The following is an 18,775-nucleotide window of genomic DNA, read 5'->3' as shown; positions in this document are numbered from 1 at the left end:
TAGCAGGAAGACTTCCGACACAAAGATAGCATGAAGCAAGAGGCTACTCTTCTAGGAATTGGATGTCACACAGCTATCATATTCCTTGAGAGTAGAGTGAACACCAGAGCACATGAACAAATGCTTTACAGCAGGGATGGGCAACTTTGATGGGGGTGGGGGCCACAACAAATCCGAACTCATCGTGAAGGGGCGCAGAGGCTCGTCGGTCTGCGTACCCACGTCAATACCCACACATGCAGTCAGAGCCTGCCCTAGCCTTTTGGGGGCCCTAAGCTAAATTTTGTCAGTAGCCCATCCCTGCTTTCCAGTATCTCTGAACGAGATGTGCATCTTGCATCTCTGAAATAGCTTTGGGAGCACTGCTGATTATGTTTAGAATCATTTAGAAAATAAAAGGGTTAATGATTCACTGAAGTAGGTTCAAAGGTTAAATAGTGCCATTTAAATCGAACGATAGCAATTGATTTTGTACAGTAACGCACTCTGCCTGAAGGTCTTGTACTAGAGGTCGACCGATTAATCGGAATGGCCAATTAATTAGGGCCGATTTCAAGTTGTTGTTTTGTTTATTTATTGTTGGTATGTATACCTTTATTTAACTAAGCAAGTCAGTTGAGAAAACATACTTATTTTCAATGACGGATTAGGAACGGTGGGTTAACTGCCTTGTTCAGGGGCAGGACAACAGATTTTCACTTTGTCAGCTCGGGCGATCCAATCTTGCACCCTTACAGTTAACTAGTCCAACGCAATAACGACCTGCCTCTCTCTCTCTCGTTGCACTACACAAGGAGATGGCTTACTGCATTCGCGTAACAGGCAAAGGTAAGTTAAACTTATCTTATAAAAAACAATCAATCATAATCACTAGTTAACTACACATGGTTGATGATATTACTAGATATTATCTAGAGTGTCCTGCGTTGCATATAATCTGACTGAGCATACAAGTATCTAAGTATCTGACTGAGCAGTGGTAGGCAGAAGCAGGCGCGTAAACAAACACTTTCATGCGTTTTGCCAGCAGGTCTTCATTGTGCGTCAAGCATTGCGCTGTTTATGACTTCAAGCCTATCAACTCCCGAGATGAGGCTGGTGTAACCGAAGTGAAATGGCTAGCTAGTTAGCGCGCGCTAATAGCGTTTCAAACGTCACTCGCTCTGAGCATTCTAGTAGTTGTTCCCCTTGCTCTGCATGGGTAACGCTGCTTCGATGGTGGCTGTTGTCGTTGTGTTGCTTCTTCGAGCCCAGGGAGGAGCGAGAGGGACGGAAGCTATACTGTTATAGGCACTTTAGTATTGCCAGTGTAAGAACATCCAATAGTCAAAGGTTAATGAAATACAAAATGGTATAGAGGGAAAATAGTCCTATAATAACTACAACCTAAAACGTCTTACCTGGGAATATTGAAGACTCATGTTAAAAGGAACCACCAGCTTTCATATGTTCTCATGTTCCGAGCAAGGAACTGAAACGTTAGCTTTCTTACATAGCACATATTGCACTTTTACTTTCTTCTCCAACACTTTGTTTTTGCATTATTTAAACCAATTTGAAAATGTTTCATTATTTACTTGAGGCTAAATTGATTTTTATTGATGTATTATATTAAGTTAAAATAAGTGTTCATTCAGTATTGTTGTAATTGTCATGATTACAAATGTTAAAAAATATTTAAAAATAAATAATAATAATAATAATAATAATAATAATAATATCGGCCGATTAATCGGTATCGGCTTTTTTTTGATCCTCCAATAATCGGTATCGGCGCTGAAAAATCATAATCGGTCGACCTCTATCTTGTACTGTACAGTACATCCGGTCTGTATTCTCTGTTATACAGGGTTTCAGCTGGGGGCTGCGAAAGAGCTCAGTAATAAATCAGGAATGGTTGGGACATCTTTTTGACAAAAAGACCCAGTCAAGATCTGACACCATTATGGATTTTTGGAGAATTTGTGTCATAGTGATGACGCTGACAAAAAGTGTATAAAGTAAGTTGGTTTGTCTGTTACTCCAAGGCTATTGTTGAGGTAAGTAACTTGGAAACAGAACTGAGGAGATGGCTGCCGTTTTATGGGATCTGAACCAATTGTGCGTATTTTTTTCACGTTATTAACTTATTTTGTACACAATGTTTCTGCCACCGTCTCGTATGACCGAAAAGAGCTTCTGGATATCAGAACAGAGATTACTCACCTCGTTACTGTACAAAGATTTTTTATTTAACGAGTCAGATGTTCATTGAGGAGTATACCACATCACTGGCTTCATGTCGTCGCCACAGTGACCATACGCACATACCCCAAACAGAAGCCATGGATTACAGGCAACATCCGCACTGAGCTAAAGGGTAGAGCTGCCGCTTTCAAGTAGCAGGACTCTAACCCAGACGCTTATAAGAAATCCCGCTATGCTCTCCGACAACCCATCAAACAGGCAAAGCATCAATATAGGACAAAGATTGAATCCTACTACACCGGCTCCGACGCTCGTTGAATTACGGCAGGGCTTGCAAACTATTAGACTACAAAGGGAAGCACAGCCGTGAGCTGCCCAGTGACACAAGTCTACCAGACAAGCTAAATTACTTATATGTGCGCTTCAAGGCAAGCAACACTGAAGCATGCATGAGAGCACCAGCTGTTCTGGACGACTGTGATCACGCTCTCCGTAGCCCATGTGAGTAAGATCTTTAAACAGGTCAACATTCACAAGGCCACAGGGCCAGATGGATTACAAGGACGTGCACTCGGAGCATGCGCTGACCAACTGGCAAGTGTCTTCACTGACATTTTCAACATGTCCCTGACTGAGTCTATTATACAAACATGTTTCAAGCAGACCACCATAGTCCCTGTGCCCAAGAACAAAGGCAACCTGTCTAAATGACTACCGACCCGTAGCATTCACGTCTGTAGTCACAAAATGATTTGAAAGGCTAGTCATGGCTCACATCAACACCATTATCCCAGAAACCCTAGACTCACTCCAATTTCCATACCACCCCAACAGATCCACAGATGACGTAATCTCTATTGCACTCCCTTTCCCACCTGAACAAAAGGAACACCTACGTGAGAATGCTATTCATTGACTACAGCTCAGCGTTCAAACACCATAGTGCCCTCAAAGCTCATCACTAAGCTAAGGGCCGTGGGACTAAACACCTTCCTCTGCAACTGGATCCTGGTCCTTCTGACGGGCCGCCCCCAGGTGGTATGGGTAGGTAACAACACATCTGCCACGCTGAACCTCAACCTGGGGGTGCAGCCTCAGGGGTGTGTGCTCAGTCCCCTCCTGTACTTACTGTTCACCCATGACTGCATGGCCAAGCACGACTCCAACACCATCATCACATTTGCCGACAACACAACAGTGGTAGACTTGGTCAACGACAACGACAAAACAGCCTATAGGTAGGAGGTCAGAGACCTGGTAGCCAGGTTAACAATCTCTCCCTCAATATGATCAAGACAAAGGAGATGTTCGTGGATGACAGAAAAGGGAGGGCCAAGCACACCCCATTCTCATCAACAGGGCTGTATTGGAGCAGGTTGAGAGCGTCAAGTTCCTTTTTGTCCACATTACTAATGAACGGTCATGGTCCAAATACACCATCGTGAAGAGGGCATGAAAATGCCAATTCCCACTCAGGTGACTGAAAAGATTTGGCATGGGTCCTCAGATCCTCAAAAGTTATACAGCTGCACCACTGACTGCAAAGCACTATAAGAGGGTAGTGGGTACGGCCCAGTACATCACTGGGGCCAAGCTTCCTGCCATCCAGGACCTCTATACCAGGCGGTGTCATAGGAAGGCCCTAAAAATTGCCAAAGACTCCAGTCATAGACTGTTCTCTCTGCTACCGCACGGCAAGCGGTACCAGAGTGCCAAGTTTAGGTCCAAAAGGCTACTTAACAGCTTCTACCCCAAGCCACAAGACTCATGAACATCTAATCAAATGGCTACCCACTGTTGCTACTCTCTGTTTATTATCTTTGCATAGTCACTTTACCTCTACTTACATGTACATATTACCTCGACTAACATGTGCCCCCGCACATAGACTCCGTACCGGTACCCCCTCTATATAGCCTGGTTACTGTTATTTTATTGTTGTTCTTTAAAATATTTGTTATTCTCTATATTCTTCTTTGATTTTTTAAAATGGTTTCCTTCAGTTTATTTAGTAAATACTTTAACACTTATTTTTTTCTTAAATAAGGGCTTGCATTTCACTGTAAGGTCTACTACAGTTGTATTCGGCGCATGAGACAAATATAATTTGATTTGACAGGGGCTCTGGTAAGGACACAGTATGGTGTAAGCATTACCAGGGCAACTTGTGAGGTTTGCCTTTTCAAATATCAAATCATAGTTGGGCATCTGCTTTATAATGTATGAATTGTGTTTTGTGTGTCAGGAATAGATTAAGGGGTTTTGGGGTGAGTATATCCTCCATTTTGTGTGACCCGGGTCTGTAATGATGCCTTTAGCATTCTAATGCGGTGCCTTAGACCACTGCGCCATTCGGGAGGCCCCAAGCAGTTTTTACTGCATTCAATGCTACACTACACAGTGTACTGGAAAAAACATCTTAGACAAATCTTTTTCTAAATGCTAAGCTGTCATGTTTCCCCTCCATAACAATATCCCCTCTTTTCTTCTTTCCAACACCAAACGGTTATACTACAAATAATCACGGATGATCATCCGATGGTCTATGAATAAAACCTACGGGCAAAATCTACATAAAACAAACAAAACAGACAAAAATAGAGGATGGGATCGCAAAAGGTTTCATGTCAATGCCGTTTGGTAGACGGATGGCCAGATCCTCATCCTCTATCGTTTTTTTAAGGGTCTAGGTGCAGATCATTCCTCTTCAAAGAAAGCTGACCTGAAAGAGAACAGGCTCTGGGGCTTGTGGCATCCTCCTCCTTACACAGTTTTATAGGAGAACTGCTGGGTTCGGTTCTCAGTGTAATAAGTTGCCTGGGGATATACCCTGAGTTCTGACATGACATAAATATACCACTCTGACTGAGGTGCTTTATCACCAATACAGAGGCTAATGGCTTACTCTGAGAAAGTGTATATCTTTGATGTTTTTTTTTATTTTTTTAAGTCACAACAGGCCATACGGAAAAATGTCAGTAAAATTTCACAACGGCGCCAAAACAAAATACGCTGAACAAGGTGGTATATTTTTTGTTCTTTTTTGGCGAAATACATTACGCGACAATTGCCGTGGGGCAACACTCCAGTCCAGTTGTTGGCAGTAAGACACCTTGAAAGTTGGTTGCCTACCGCCATATAAAATCCAAAGACGACGACACCGGTAGCTCGCTTAGGACACTGGTATAGTGTCCTTAAAAGTGCTCTATTGAAAGAATTTGGTTTCTAGCTACCTTTTTAATTTGGATCCCATCAAGCAGATAGCATCAGTTGCTAGGACCACTACGAACTGTCCAGGGATCCTGCCAACCAAAAAAGTCTGAAGAGCTGCTAACTAGCTATCAAGGTTTCCTGAAAGCTTTAACACAGCCTGCGACCAGATTAACCACTGTGGCTGAGATCTCGGATTGTCCTGGGTTCGTGGCGGTTTAAATCTCTGCTGTTTAAAAACGGTTTTCCCTTTGTCATTAAGATCACCGTGCGCAATGCCAAGCGTCGGCTGGAGTGGTGTAAAGCTTTCCGCCAATGGACTCTGGAGCAGTGAAATGCGTACTCTGGAGTGATGAATCACGCTTTACTATCTGGCGGTCCAACGGACGAATTTGGATTTGGGGGATGCCAGGAGAACACTACCCGCCCTAATGCATTGTGCCAACTGTAAAGTTTGGTGGAGGAGGAATAATGGCCTGGGGCTGTTTTTCATGGTTCGGACTAGGCCCCTTAGGTTCCATTGAAAGGAAATCTTAACGCTACAAAGAACAATGACATTCTAGACGATTCTGTGCTTCCAACTTTGTGGCAACAGTTTGGGGAAGGCCCTTTCCTGTTTCAGCATGACAATGCCCCCATGCACAAAGCAAGGTCCATACAGCAATGGTTTGTCGAGATTTGTGTGGAAGAACTTGACTTGCCTGCGCAGAGCCTTGACCTCAACCCCATCTAACAACTTTGGGATGAATTGGAACGCCGACTGCATGCCAGGCCTAATCGGCCAACATCAGTGCCCGACCTCACTAATGCTCGTGGCTGAATGGAAGCAAGTCCCCGCAGCAATTTTCCAACATCAAGTGGAGGCTGTTATAGCAGCAAAGGGGGGACCAACTCCATATTAATGGAATGATGTTAGACAAGCAGGTGTCCACATTATTTGTCATATGTATATGGAATTGATTTGTCATACCAAGGATAATTTTGCTATTTGATTTTGAATTTTAAGACCCCTTGAAGAATCTCCCAAAAATATAGCAAATATATTTGTTGAAACTTCTGATTTGGCCTAACTGCTATTAAGCTATACAAATGCATTGAATATCAGATTCACTACATGGAACAACAGCTAGTCCCCACTGAAGTGTCTATGCTATATCTGAGCGATATAAGAAAGATCAGCACACACACACACACACAGTTGAAGTCGGAAGTTTACATACACCTTAGCCAAATACATTTAAACTAAATGTTTCACAATTCCTGACATTTAAAGTAAAAATTCCCTGTCTTAGGTCAGTTAGTATCAGCCCTTAATTTTAAGAATGTGAAATGTCAGAATAATAGTAGAGAATGATTTATTTCAGCTTTTATATAGCTTTTACTTTTATTCCCAGTTGGTCAGAATTTTACTTTAAAAATTGTTTAACTTGGATCAAATGTTTCAGGTAGACTTCCACAAGCTTGTTGGGTGAATTTTGGCCCATTCCTCCTGACAGAGCTGGTGTAACTGAGTCAGGTTTGTAGGCCTCCTTGCTCGCACACGCTTTTTCAGTTCCGCCCACAAATTTTCTATAGGATTGAGATCAGGGCTTTGTGATGGCCACTCCAGTACCTTGACTTTGTTGTCCTTAAGCCATTTTGCTACAACTGGAAGTATGCTTGGGGTCATTGTCCATTTGGAAGACCCATTTGCGACCAAGCTTTAACTTCCTGACTAATGTCTTGAGATGTTGCTTCAATATATCCACATATTTTTCCTCCCTCATGATGCCATTTATTCTGCGAAGTGCACCAGTCCCTCCTGTAGCAAAGTACCCCCACAACATGATGCTGCCACCCCTGTGCTTCATGGTTGGGATGATATTCTTTGGCTTGCAATCCTCCCCCTTTTCCTCTAAACATAATGGTCATTATGGCCAAACAGTTCTATTTTTGTTTCTCCAAAAAGTCTGATCTTTGTCCCCATGTGCAGTTGCAAACCGTAGTCTGGCTTTTTTATGGCGGTTTTGGAGCAGTGGCTTCTTCCTTGCTGAGCGGCCTTTCAGGTTAGGTCGATATAGGACTCGTTTTACTGTGGATATAGATACTTTGGATAGAAATTTGATTGAAAACACTAAAGTTTCTAAAACTGTTAAGATTATGTCTGTGAGTATAACAGAACTGATATGGCAGGCGAAACCCCGAAGACAAACACGCCCCCAAAGAAATTCAGCCTACCACTATTTTCAATGGCTGTCACTTTTATTAAAAGGCCTCCCAGATTGTTGACATCTATTGGAAGCCCTAGGAACTGCAGTCTTTAGAAAGAGTTTCAGGCTGGTTTTTGGAAAAACGAGCCAGAAATTGTAGTTTTTCTAGGTGGCTCCCATTTTGGCTGTAGTGTTTCCAAGCACGTGAATGAGAGCACGTTCTTTGGTATTTTTCTCCGGTAAAGACAATAACGATTCTTCGTCTTAAATTTGAACATTTATTTACGTATTAGGGTACCTAAGGTTTGATTATAAACGTTGTTTGACTGGTTTGGAAAAGTTTATTAGTAACATTTGGGATTCATTTTGTATGCATATTGATGGAGGGAAACTGGGTGGATTATTGACTGAAGCGCGCCTGCTAAACTGAGTTTTTATGGATATTAGAAGGACATTATCGAGTAGCCATTTGTGATGTAACTGGGACCTTTGAGTGCCAACAGAAGATCAAAGGCAAGGCATTTTTTATATCGCTATTTCTGACTTTCGTGTCGCACCTGCCTGTTTGAAATATGTTTTTCATGGTTTTGTATGCGGGGCGCTGTCCTCAGATAATCGCATGGTGTGCTTTTGCCGTACAGCCTTTTTGAAGTCTGACACAGTGGCTGGATTAACAAGAAGTTAAGCTTTATTTTGATGTATTGCACTTGTGATTTTATGAAAGTTTAATATTGAGATATTGAGAAAGATCAGCAAGGTCTCCTGAGCCTGGAATTCAATCTTCAGGGGTCTGACTTAAAACAAACTGGTGAGTTTCATTCCACTTTGTAACCAATTGTCTTTGAAGGATTCAATGGGAGTTTATGGGATTCAAATACTTTTTTCAGTTAAGACAAAAATCCTTTTTTTTTATGTCCACAAACTTTTTTTTAAATGAAAAAGGCATCTCTTCCCAGTAAAATATTTCAACTTTATGTAAAATAAAAGCATGATGTTTCGACCTCCAAATACCATCAGAATGAGCATACAGGTACGCGTTTCCTAGAACCATATAGGCTTCCCTCACCTGGGGAAAAGCAGAAGTCACTTGTGGCTTAAAGTTTTTTGAGGTCAATTGATACATTATTCAACTGTGTTTTTCCTTTTGATTAACCATTTGAGCCTCATTGAGGATGCAGCGTGAAAGATGTCGTGTGGCATGTAATGAGGCGCACAATTACCAACCAACTGGCAAAAAAAGTAAATGGGAACACTTCTTTTGCTTCCCTTTGATTGAGGGGGATTATTAAATTGGTAAGGATTTCTCATATTTACACAATGTCTCATCATGCTCATGCTCTTGTTCATTAGCTGCTGTCCAGAGGAATCCGATAACATCTAGTGTCCGGGATTGCAGCTAGCAGCAGACCGTGAAGGAAAAAAAAAAGAGACGATCCAGGAGTGTTGTGTCACCTGTGCCATGATGGACTTTGGGAGAGGGGTGTATTTGAGGGTGGAGAATGGTTTGGAGTGAGGGTTGGTATGTGCCAGCTGGTGGAGGGAGAGATGGGGAGGATATGTTCATCCGGCACTGAGGATGGACACGTCTTCCCTGTATCTCCTTCCAGCGGCTCAGGAAATATTCTAACCCTATCAACACCAGGTAGAAGTCCTATGTGGAATTGTTATTAGAATTATTATTCCTTAACTGTATTAGTTTAATAACTGATGGTTTGCTCTGTTCAAATGTTGAAATAGAATGTTCAGAATAACAGACAGTTCAAAGTCAATGGATCAGAATTTCGAATTCTCTTACATAATCTTAGCCTTCGAAGCCCCACTTGTGTCTCACCTTCTACTTACAATGGGCTCACAAATAGTGTATACTATTGCGCAATTGAATACAGAAAACATTTATTAGCCCCATCAACACCAGTGGGCTTTCAATGGGAAGGGGAAACGGTAATTAAATGGATTGTTCACCCAAATGTCCTTACCCTGTTAGCAGTCTATGGACAAGGTATGATAGCAGGCCATGGTTTGTTTTGTTTTGTCACATTTTAGCATTTGTGGCACAACTCCAATTCCAGTCAATGGTACTTATTTTTGAAAACATTTTTTTATGTGCTTTTGTGGGCCTTTTTTCTACACTTCATTTTCCCTGTTGCAACTTGTAATAAACCAAAACTTTTTGACCTTATTCTGCAACTACTCTTGTCTTTTGTTTATCTTCTCTTTTGTTTAAATACAGCATTTAATAGCAGAGTATGTGAATGTAATTTGGGGAGTAGAGTTGGTGTAATGCTGGCTTATTGTAGTCCCATATAAAGACCTGTGTGTCAGCCTGCATCTGTCCCATCTCTGGACCAGGGACCTAGGTGGGAACTCCGCTGTAGCTTTGTGCAGTATGTGGGCCAGACTTGGGCCACACCTTTTTATTTTACAATATGTTTTCACTATTATGGCCCAGACTTTTCAGAATTAATCATTTTACAGCGTGTGCTGGCCCACACATTTCTAATTTGATGGTGGGCAGTGTGTGGGCCAGATCTGGGCCAGAATAAATTATATCTGGGAACAGTAAAAAATAAAAAATAAAAAGTGTTTTGAATGTAATATCCTACAGTACTGTAACTTTCAGTATTTTACACTGTTCTCACATTAGGCAATATACTTGCAATATCCATAAAAATGTACTGAAAATGAACATTTCTATAATTTCTTTCCCATTTGTGATCAAAGATGTCATCATTGAAGAAATCTCACAATCATTGATGCAAAAAATAAAATGTATTGTTCAATTAAGCAATAAGGCATAAGAGGCAGTGCTGGATCATGAGTATATGCCGTTGTTCAACCCGACGTGATAGCGGAAGGCCCAGTGGTGTAGTGGAGGGTATACGCAGGTATACGCCCTATACCTACTTATTTTTCAGTGGGCATTGAGTATATTCACTTTTTAATCCCCAGGATGTGTATCAAAGTAGTGAAGTGGAGGTATATGCAGGTATACGCCCTATATCTACTTATTTTTCAGTGGGCATTGGGTATATTCACTTCTTAATCCCCAGGATGCGTATCAAAGTAGTGAAGTGGAGGTATATGCCGTATCAATCAATAAAGGCACATGGAACAGATCAGAATGTTTAGCTTAAAATGTTGATGAACTATTATTTCTGCACATTTTTAGCGCAGCAATGGGCACACAGCGGTAGGCCTAGAACTGTGTGAATGTAAATAGTGGGAAAATGCGGTTCTAAAATGCGCACCACACATGCGAGCAGTTTAAAAATGGACAGAGATGGAAATATTCATTAGAAATGAGAGGAGATCTAAAGATGCAACAACTATCAAGGGTTGCTTATATGACCAGGATAATGCCTTTGGCTGCTAGACAATGAAATAAAGTGGAAAGACAACCAATAGAACAGCATGAGGTTACCAACATATTACATTTTCAAATTAAATGAAGGAAAAGAAAAAAATCAGGCACCTATTTGCATCAAGCCTTTGAGTATTTGGCCTTCGGTTCTCATCGACATCACAGTTAATGACCTCATTGTTCATGAACCTGGAGAAAAAGCTTTTGGCATGGGGAATCCAAGCCTGACATTGGTCTGGATTGATGTCCTTTCATGACCGGAGGAGGGTGGCACACATCAAATCGTATTAATCACATACGCTGAAAACAACAGTGAAATGCTTACTTACAAGCCCATAACCAACAATGCAGTTTAAAAAATACAAATAAGAAATAAAAGTAACAAGTAGTTAAAGGGCAGCAGTAAAATAACAATAGCCATACTATATACAGAGAGTACCGGTACAGAGTCCATGTTCAGGGGCACCGGTTAGTCGAGGTAATATGTACATGTAGGTAGGGTTACTAAAGTGACTATGTATAGGTAATAACAGAATAGCAGTGGCGTAAAAGAAAGAGGGGGGGGGCGCAATGCAAATAGTCTGGGTAGCAGTTTCATTAGATGTTCAGAAGTCTTATGGCTTGTATAGAACCTGTTTAGAAGCCTCTTGGACCTAGACTTGGCGCTCCAGTACCGCTTGCCATGCGGTAGCAGGGAGAACAGTCTATGACTTGGATGGCTGGAGTCTTTGACAATTTTTAGGGCCTTCCTCTGACACTGCCTTGTATAGAGGTCCTGGATGGCAGGAAGCTTGGCCCCGGTGATGTACTGGGCCGTACGCACTACCTTCTGTAGTGCCTTGGGGTCGGAGTCTGAGCAGTTGCCATACCAGGCAGTGATGCAACCAGTCAGGATGCTCTCGATGGTGTAGCTGTAGAACTTTGAGGATCTGAGGACCCAGGCCAAGTCTTTTCAGTCTCCTGTCGTGCCCTCTTCAGGACAGTCTTGGTGTGCTTGGACCATGTTAGTTTGTTAGTGATGTGGACACCAAGGAACTTTAAGCTCTTAACCTGCTCCAATAGAACCCCATCGATGAGAAAGGGGGCGTGCTCGGTCCTCCTTTTTCTGTAGTCCACAATCATCTAATTTGTCTTGATCACAGTAAGGGAGAGGTTGTTGTCCTGGCACCACATGGCCATGTCTCTGACCTCCCCCCTATAGGCTGTCTCGTCGTTGTTGGTGATCAGGCCACTGTTGTGTCAAACTTAATGTTGGTGTTGGAGTCGTACCTGGCCGTGCAGTCATGGTTGAACAGGGAGTACAGGAGCGGACTGAGCACGCACCCGAGGGGACCCTGTGTTGAGGGTCAACGTGGCGGATGTGTTGTTACCTACCCTTACCACATGGGGCAGCCCATCAGGAAGTCCAGGATCCAGTTGCAGAAGGAGGTGTTTAGTCTCAGGGTCGTTAGCTTATTGATGAGCTTTGAAGGCACTATGGTATTGAATGCTGAGATGTAGTCAATGAATAGCATTCTCACATTCGTGTTCCTTTTGTCCAGGTGGGAAAGGGCAGTGTGGCGTGCAATAGAGATAGCATTATCTGTGGATCTGTTGAGGCGGTATGCAAATTGGAGTGGGTCTAGGGTTTCTGGGATAATGATGTTGATATGAGCCATGACCAGCCTTTCAAAGCACTTCATGGCTACAGACGTGAGTGCTACGGGTTGGTAGTCATTTCGGCAGGTTACCTTCGTGTTCTTGGGCACAAGGACTATGGTGGTCTCCTTGAAACATGTTGGTATTACAGACTCGGGCAGGGAGAGGTTGAAAATGTCAGTGAAGACACTTGCCAGCTGGTCAGCGCATGCTCGCAGTAGATGTCCTGGTAATCCGTCTGACCCTGCGGCCTTGTGAATGTTGACCTGTTTGAAAGGCCTTACTCACATCGGCTGCGGAGAGCGGAGGTCACAGTCTTCTGGAACAGCTGGTGCTCTCATGCATGTTTCAGTGTTATTTGGCTCGAAGCGAGCATAGAAGTAGTTTAGCTTGTCTGGTAGGCTTGTGTCACTGGGCATCTCGGCTGTTCTTCCCTTTGTAGTCTGTAATGGTTTGCAAGTCCTGCCACATCTGACGAGCATCGGAGCAGTACAGTTTGATCTTAGTCCTGTATTGACGCTTTGCCTGTTTGATGGTTCAGTGGAGGGCATAGCGGAATTTCTTGTAAGCTTCCGGGTCCTTGAAAGCGGCAGCTCTATTCTTTAGTTCAGAGCGGATGTTGCCCGTCATCCTTGGTTTCTGGTTGGGATATGTATGTACGGTCACTGTGGGGATGACGTCGTCGATACACTTATTGATGAAGCCAATGACTGAGGTGGTGTACTCCTCAATGCCATAGGAAGAATGACGGAACATATTCCAGTCTGTGCTAGCAAAACAGTCCTGTGGCTTAGCATCTACTTGATCTGACCACTTTTTTTATTTATCGAGTCACTGGTGCTCCCTTCTTGCATTTTTGCTTGTAAGCAGGAATCAGGAGGATAGAATTATGGTCAGATTTGCAAATGGAGGGCGAGGGAGAGCTTTGTACGCGTGTGTGGAGTAAAGGTTTTCCCCCTCTGGTTGCACATTTAACATGCTGACAGAAATTTGGTAAAACAGATTTAAGTTTCCCTGCATTAAAGTCCCCGGCCACTAGGAGCGCCGCTTCTGGTTGAGCGGTTTCCTGTTTGCTTATGGCGGAATACAGCTCATTGAGTGCGGTCTTTGTGCCAACGTCGGTCTGTGGTGGTATGTAAACAGCTACGAAAAATACAGATGAAACTCTCGGTAGATAGTGTGGTCTACAGCTTATCATGCGATACTCTACCTCAGACGAGCAAAACCTCGAGACTTCCTTAGATATCGTGCAACAGCTGTTGTTTACATATATGCATAGTCTGCCACCCCTTGTCTTACCAGACGCTGCTGTTCTATCCTGCCAATACAGCGTATAACCAGCCAGCTGTATATTGATAATGTCGTCGTTCAGCCACAACTTCCAATGATTGCACGTTAGTATAGTAGAACGGAAGGCAGGGGGGTTTTCTTCGATTGCCTACGAATTCTCAGAAGGCAGCCCGACCCCCGTCCTCTTTTGCTTCATCGTCTCTTCACGCAAATGACGAGGATTTGGGCCTGTTCCCGGGAAAGCAAAAAAAAAAAAAAGCTTCTGCCAGTTCATGGTGAGTAATCGCTGTTCTAAATGTCCAGAAGTTATTTCCGGTCATAAGAGACGGTAACAGCAACATTATGTACAAAATAAGTACAAAAATGTATTCACAAACACAAAAAAACTAACATAAAAATACAATCGGTTAGGAGCACGTAAAATGTCAGCCATCTCCTCCGGCGCCGTCTTTATGATGGGGTTCAAATCAAACACCTTCCACCTGTATTGTAATCATGTATTCCATGTTACAGTAATGTATGGTACTTATGTATTGTTAAGGTCCTGTGTGGCTCAGTGAGTAAGAAAATTTCACTAGCAACACCAGAATTGTGGGTCCGATTCCCACTGGGGTCACATACGAAAATGTGTTGACTCACTGTTGTCATTTTGGATAAAAGCACCTGCTATGTAAATGGCATATATTACAGTATTGTATTGGCGAATGCATTTTTAGTAAAGCAGTATCAAAAAAGCATATCAAAATGACCCCAGCAACTTAATTTTGGATACACATTTACTGTATACGGGATGCATGTCTCATACAGTACATATAGTTAATACTGTAATGTAGTTTTATGAGGTACTATTTATACATAAAGTATAAACATACACTACCGTTCAAAAGTTTGGGGTCACTTTGAAATGTTCTTGGGTTTGAAAGAAACACTTTTTTGTGGCAATTAAAATAACATCAAATTGATCGGAAATACAGTGTAGACATTGTTTATGTTGAAACAGCAGATTTTTTTATGGGATATCTACATGGGCCAATTATCAGAAACCATCACTCCTGTGTTCCAATGGCATGTTGTGTTAGCTAATTCAAGTTTATCATTATAAAAAGGCAAATTGATCATTAGAAAACCCTTTTGCAATTATGAACTGAAAACCACACAGCTGATTAAAGAAGCAATAAAACTGGCCTTCTTTAGACAAGTTGAGTATTTGGAGCATCAGCATTTGTCGGTTCGATTACACGCTCAAAATGTCCAGAAACAAAGCCCTTTCTTCTGAAACTCGTCAGTCTATTCTTGCTCTGAGAAATTAAGGCGATTCCATGCGAGAAATTGCCAAGAAACTGAAGATCTCATACAACGCTGTGTACTACTCCCTTCACAGAACAGCGCAAACGGTCACTAACCAGAATAGAAAGAGTGGGGAGGCCCGGTGCACAACTGAGCAAGAGGACAAGTGCATTAGAGTGTCTAGTTTGAGAAACAGACGCTTCACAAGTCCTCAACTGGAAGCATCATTAAATAGTACCCGCAAAACACCAGTCTCAACGTCAACAGTGAAGAGGCAACTCCGGGATGCTGGCCTTCTAGGCAGAGTTCGTCTGTCCAGTGTATGTTCTTTAGCCCACCTTAATCTTCAAATTTATTGGCCAGTCTGAGATATGGCTTTTGTGTCTAACTTTTTTTATGGTTAATACATTTGCAAAAATATATTAAAACTTGTTTTTGATTTGTCATTATAGGGAAGTGATGAAGATTTGTAACAAAATGTGGAAAAAGTAAAAGGGGTCTGAATACTTTCCGAATGTACTGAATATACCGTATTTAGCTGCTACTCATGAACTTTTTTTATCAAAAGTACACATCAAATAGCCTAACATAAGGATAAGGATAAAGGATAAGAGAGAGGCTTGAGGATAAATTCAGCCACCATTTATTGTTTAACTCAGTGGGTTCTCTCTAGCTAATACCCTACACAAATGTGCTGCAATATTCAAGGTAAATTAAATTAAATCTAATTAAGTCCAACTTGAGACTCCCCAGGTCTGTTTCCACCACAAAATGTTTCCACCATCTATACTGAGTATTCCATTGCGCTGCACGAAATGTTAACTCAGTCTTGAATGACGCATGCAAAGATATACCAGAGATAAGGGACTGTTGTTTTCAAATGCTGCTTCACCAAAGAACAAAATTGAAAACCACTTTGTTCAAGCCCTCAAGAACGGTTGTCCACTAAAGATGCTAATCTGTTTCTATCTGCCAATTTATTGGCAGTCCAGTATTCAGATGACCTGTCCCCAGAGCTTCCAATACAGTTTCCGTAACGTGTTGAGGCCGGCAATTAAGGAGAATGAGGCTCAATTAAATGTTATAGAACCGCTGTATTTGAAGCACCACTCCTTTCTGCCCAGCTTCCCTTACGTTGCTATGGCAGGTTTTTACCATCCCTGTAACTGTCTCTTCAGCAGAGAGATCATTTTCTAAAACTAAAGCTCATAATATAACTACCGAAGAAACATTAGGTTCTCGGTCTGATATGCGCCTTTGAACACCTGAGTAAGCTCCACCCATTGAACTAGCGTCGTCGTAACCTTGACCATGGCATTTGTTCACCCATATTCCCCTTATACTTTCAAAATCCGTTTAAAAAATACATATTAAAAAGGCCAGAGGCACTTTTTCAGTCACAATCACAAAAAGGTTTATTACTTTTTGGAGGCTTCAATGACAGGCGCATGGGTGGGCCTACAGAACTCGTGGGCAACCCCCGCCTAGTGGGGGCTGCCCGGGACCTCAGTGCCTTTGATCACACATTGGATATAAATTATGGACATTTTGATAGGTACTGCAAGTGTATTGCCTAATTTGAAATGTGTAATGTCCTATCATTTACAGTACTGTAGCATATTACATTCAAAGGCCAATTTTGAAACATGCATCTTGCTATTGGATAAACTGGTTGTTAAAACAACACAATTGAAAATGCATCAATATATTGTGTTTTGGTGATTCAATTAAACGTTCCCATGGGATTTCACTGCAAACGTATATTTTAAATCAACGGCTATGTGGTGAAAGATGTCTCCAAAACAAAATGAATGCACAATAAAAATGATTTGAATATAAGTGTTGCCATTTTGTTGTTTTGTCCTAAATTCACCACATACGTGTGAAAAAAGCACCAAAGCAATTGATAAGAAAACTAACATTAGGATGAATAGACATCCATTGCTATGCACAATAGGCGCTGGGTTTCAGAACTTAGTCGGAGACAATACGGAGATCAGATGAGGAGACCTCAATCCTAGTATGTTTACAGTAAAGCAACAAAAAAAACACAAAAAAAAGTCCAACTTGTGTGTTACAAGACATACAGTAGCTGCAAAAAGGAAGCCTGTAGAGGGTGAGTCAATGCCCAACACACAGTCAAGGTATTGCACACCCATTCAAAGATTGCTTTTGTGAAGCCAAAACAAAGGAGGTTAAATACGTTGTGTTCCATTGCGTTCATATTATACTGAACAAATATATAAATGGAACATGCAACAATTTAAAAGATTTTACTGAGTTACAGTTCATATAAGCAAATCCTTCAATATAAATAAATTCATTAGGCCATAATCTATTAATTTCACTTGACTGGGCAGGGGTGCAGACATGGGTGGGCCTGGGAGGGAATAGGCCCACCTACTTGGCAGCCAGGCCCACCAACTGTAGAGCAAGGCCCAGCCAATCAGAATGAGTTTTTCCCCACAAAAGGGTTTTAGTGTTATCCCATGATTGACTTATGATGGTTAAAACATTACTCAGACACATCTTTTAATATTAACATTGTCTAAAGAAGCATTTCTCTTCAAATATATTGATAATTGTATCTTGGAAAACCGGTTTAATGTTATAAAAGTCGAAGGCTGGTATTCATTTTTTATTTATTTAACCAGGTAGACTAGTTGAGAACAAGTTCTCATTTACAACTGCGACCTGGCCAAGATAAAGCAAAGCGACAAACAACAGAGTTACATATGGAAAAAACAAACATAGTCAATAATACAATAGAGAAAGTCTATATACAGTGTGGCAATAAATAGGCCATAGTGGCAAAATTATTATATTATGGCAAATTAAACACTGGGGTGATAGATGTGCAGAAGATGAGTGTGCAAGTAGCGGAACTGGGGTGCAAAGGAGCAAAATAAATAACATGGTGATGAGGTAGTTGGATGGGCTATTTACAGATTGGCTATGTACAGGTGCAGTGATCTGTGAGCTGCTCTGACAGCTGGTGCGTAAATCTAGTGAGGGAGATATGAGTCTCCAGCTTCAGTGATTTTTTTCAGTTCATTCCAGTCAATGGCTCAGAGAACTGGAAGGAAAGGAGGCCAAAGGAGGAATGGCTTTGGGGGTGACCAGTGAAATATACCTGCTGGAGCGCGTGCTGCTATGGTGACCAGTGAGCTGAGATAAGGTGGGGCTTTACCTAGCAAAGACTTATAGATGACCTGGAGCCAGTGGGTTTGGCGACTGATATGAAGTGAGGGCCAGCCAATGAGAGCATACAGTTCGCACTAGTGGGTAGTATATGGGGCTTTGGTGACAAAACGGATGGCACTGTGAGCGACTGCATCCAGTTTGCTGAGTAGAGTGGTGAAGGCTATTTTGTAAATGACATCGCCGAAGTCAAGGATCGGTAGGATAGTCAGTTTTACAAGGGTATATTTAGCAGCACGAGTGAAGGATGCTTTGTTGTGAAATAGGAAGCCGATTCTAGATCTAATTTTGGATTGGACATGTTTAATGTGAGTCTGGAAGGAGAGTTTACAGTCTAACCAGACACCTAGGTATTTGTAGTTGTCCACATATTCTAAGTCAGAACCATCCAGAGTTGTGATGCTTGGCAGGT

General features: G+C 42.0%; 1 protein-coding gene across 2 annotated transcripts in view; it reads right to left on the bottom strand.

Annotated features, from left to right (window-relative positions):
* LOC109874657 (cAMP-specific 3',5'-cyclic phosphodiesterase 4B) overlaps nucleotides 1–18,775 on the bottom strand; it is a 115,763-nt gene that overhangs the window by 83,229 nt on the left and 13,759 nt on the right. The gene's annotated exons all lie outside the window — the stretch shown is intronic.

This window comes from Oncorhynchus kisutch, linkage group LG30 (assembly GCF_002021735.2).
Source record: "Oncorhynchus kisutch isolate 150728-3 linkage group LG30, Okis_V2, whole genome shotgun sequence".
NCBI lineage: Eukaryota > Metazoa > Chordata > Actinopteri > Salmoniformes > Salmonidae > Oncorhynchus > Oncorhynchus kisutch.
The sequence above is the reverse complement of the archived record's forward strand: the minus strand, read 5'-3'. Positions and strand labels throughout refer to the sequence as shown.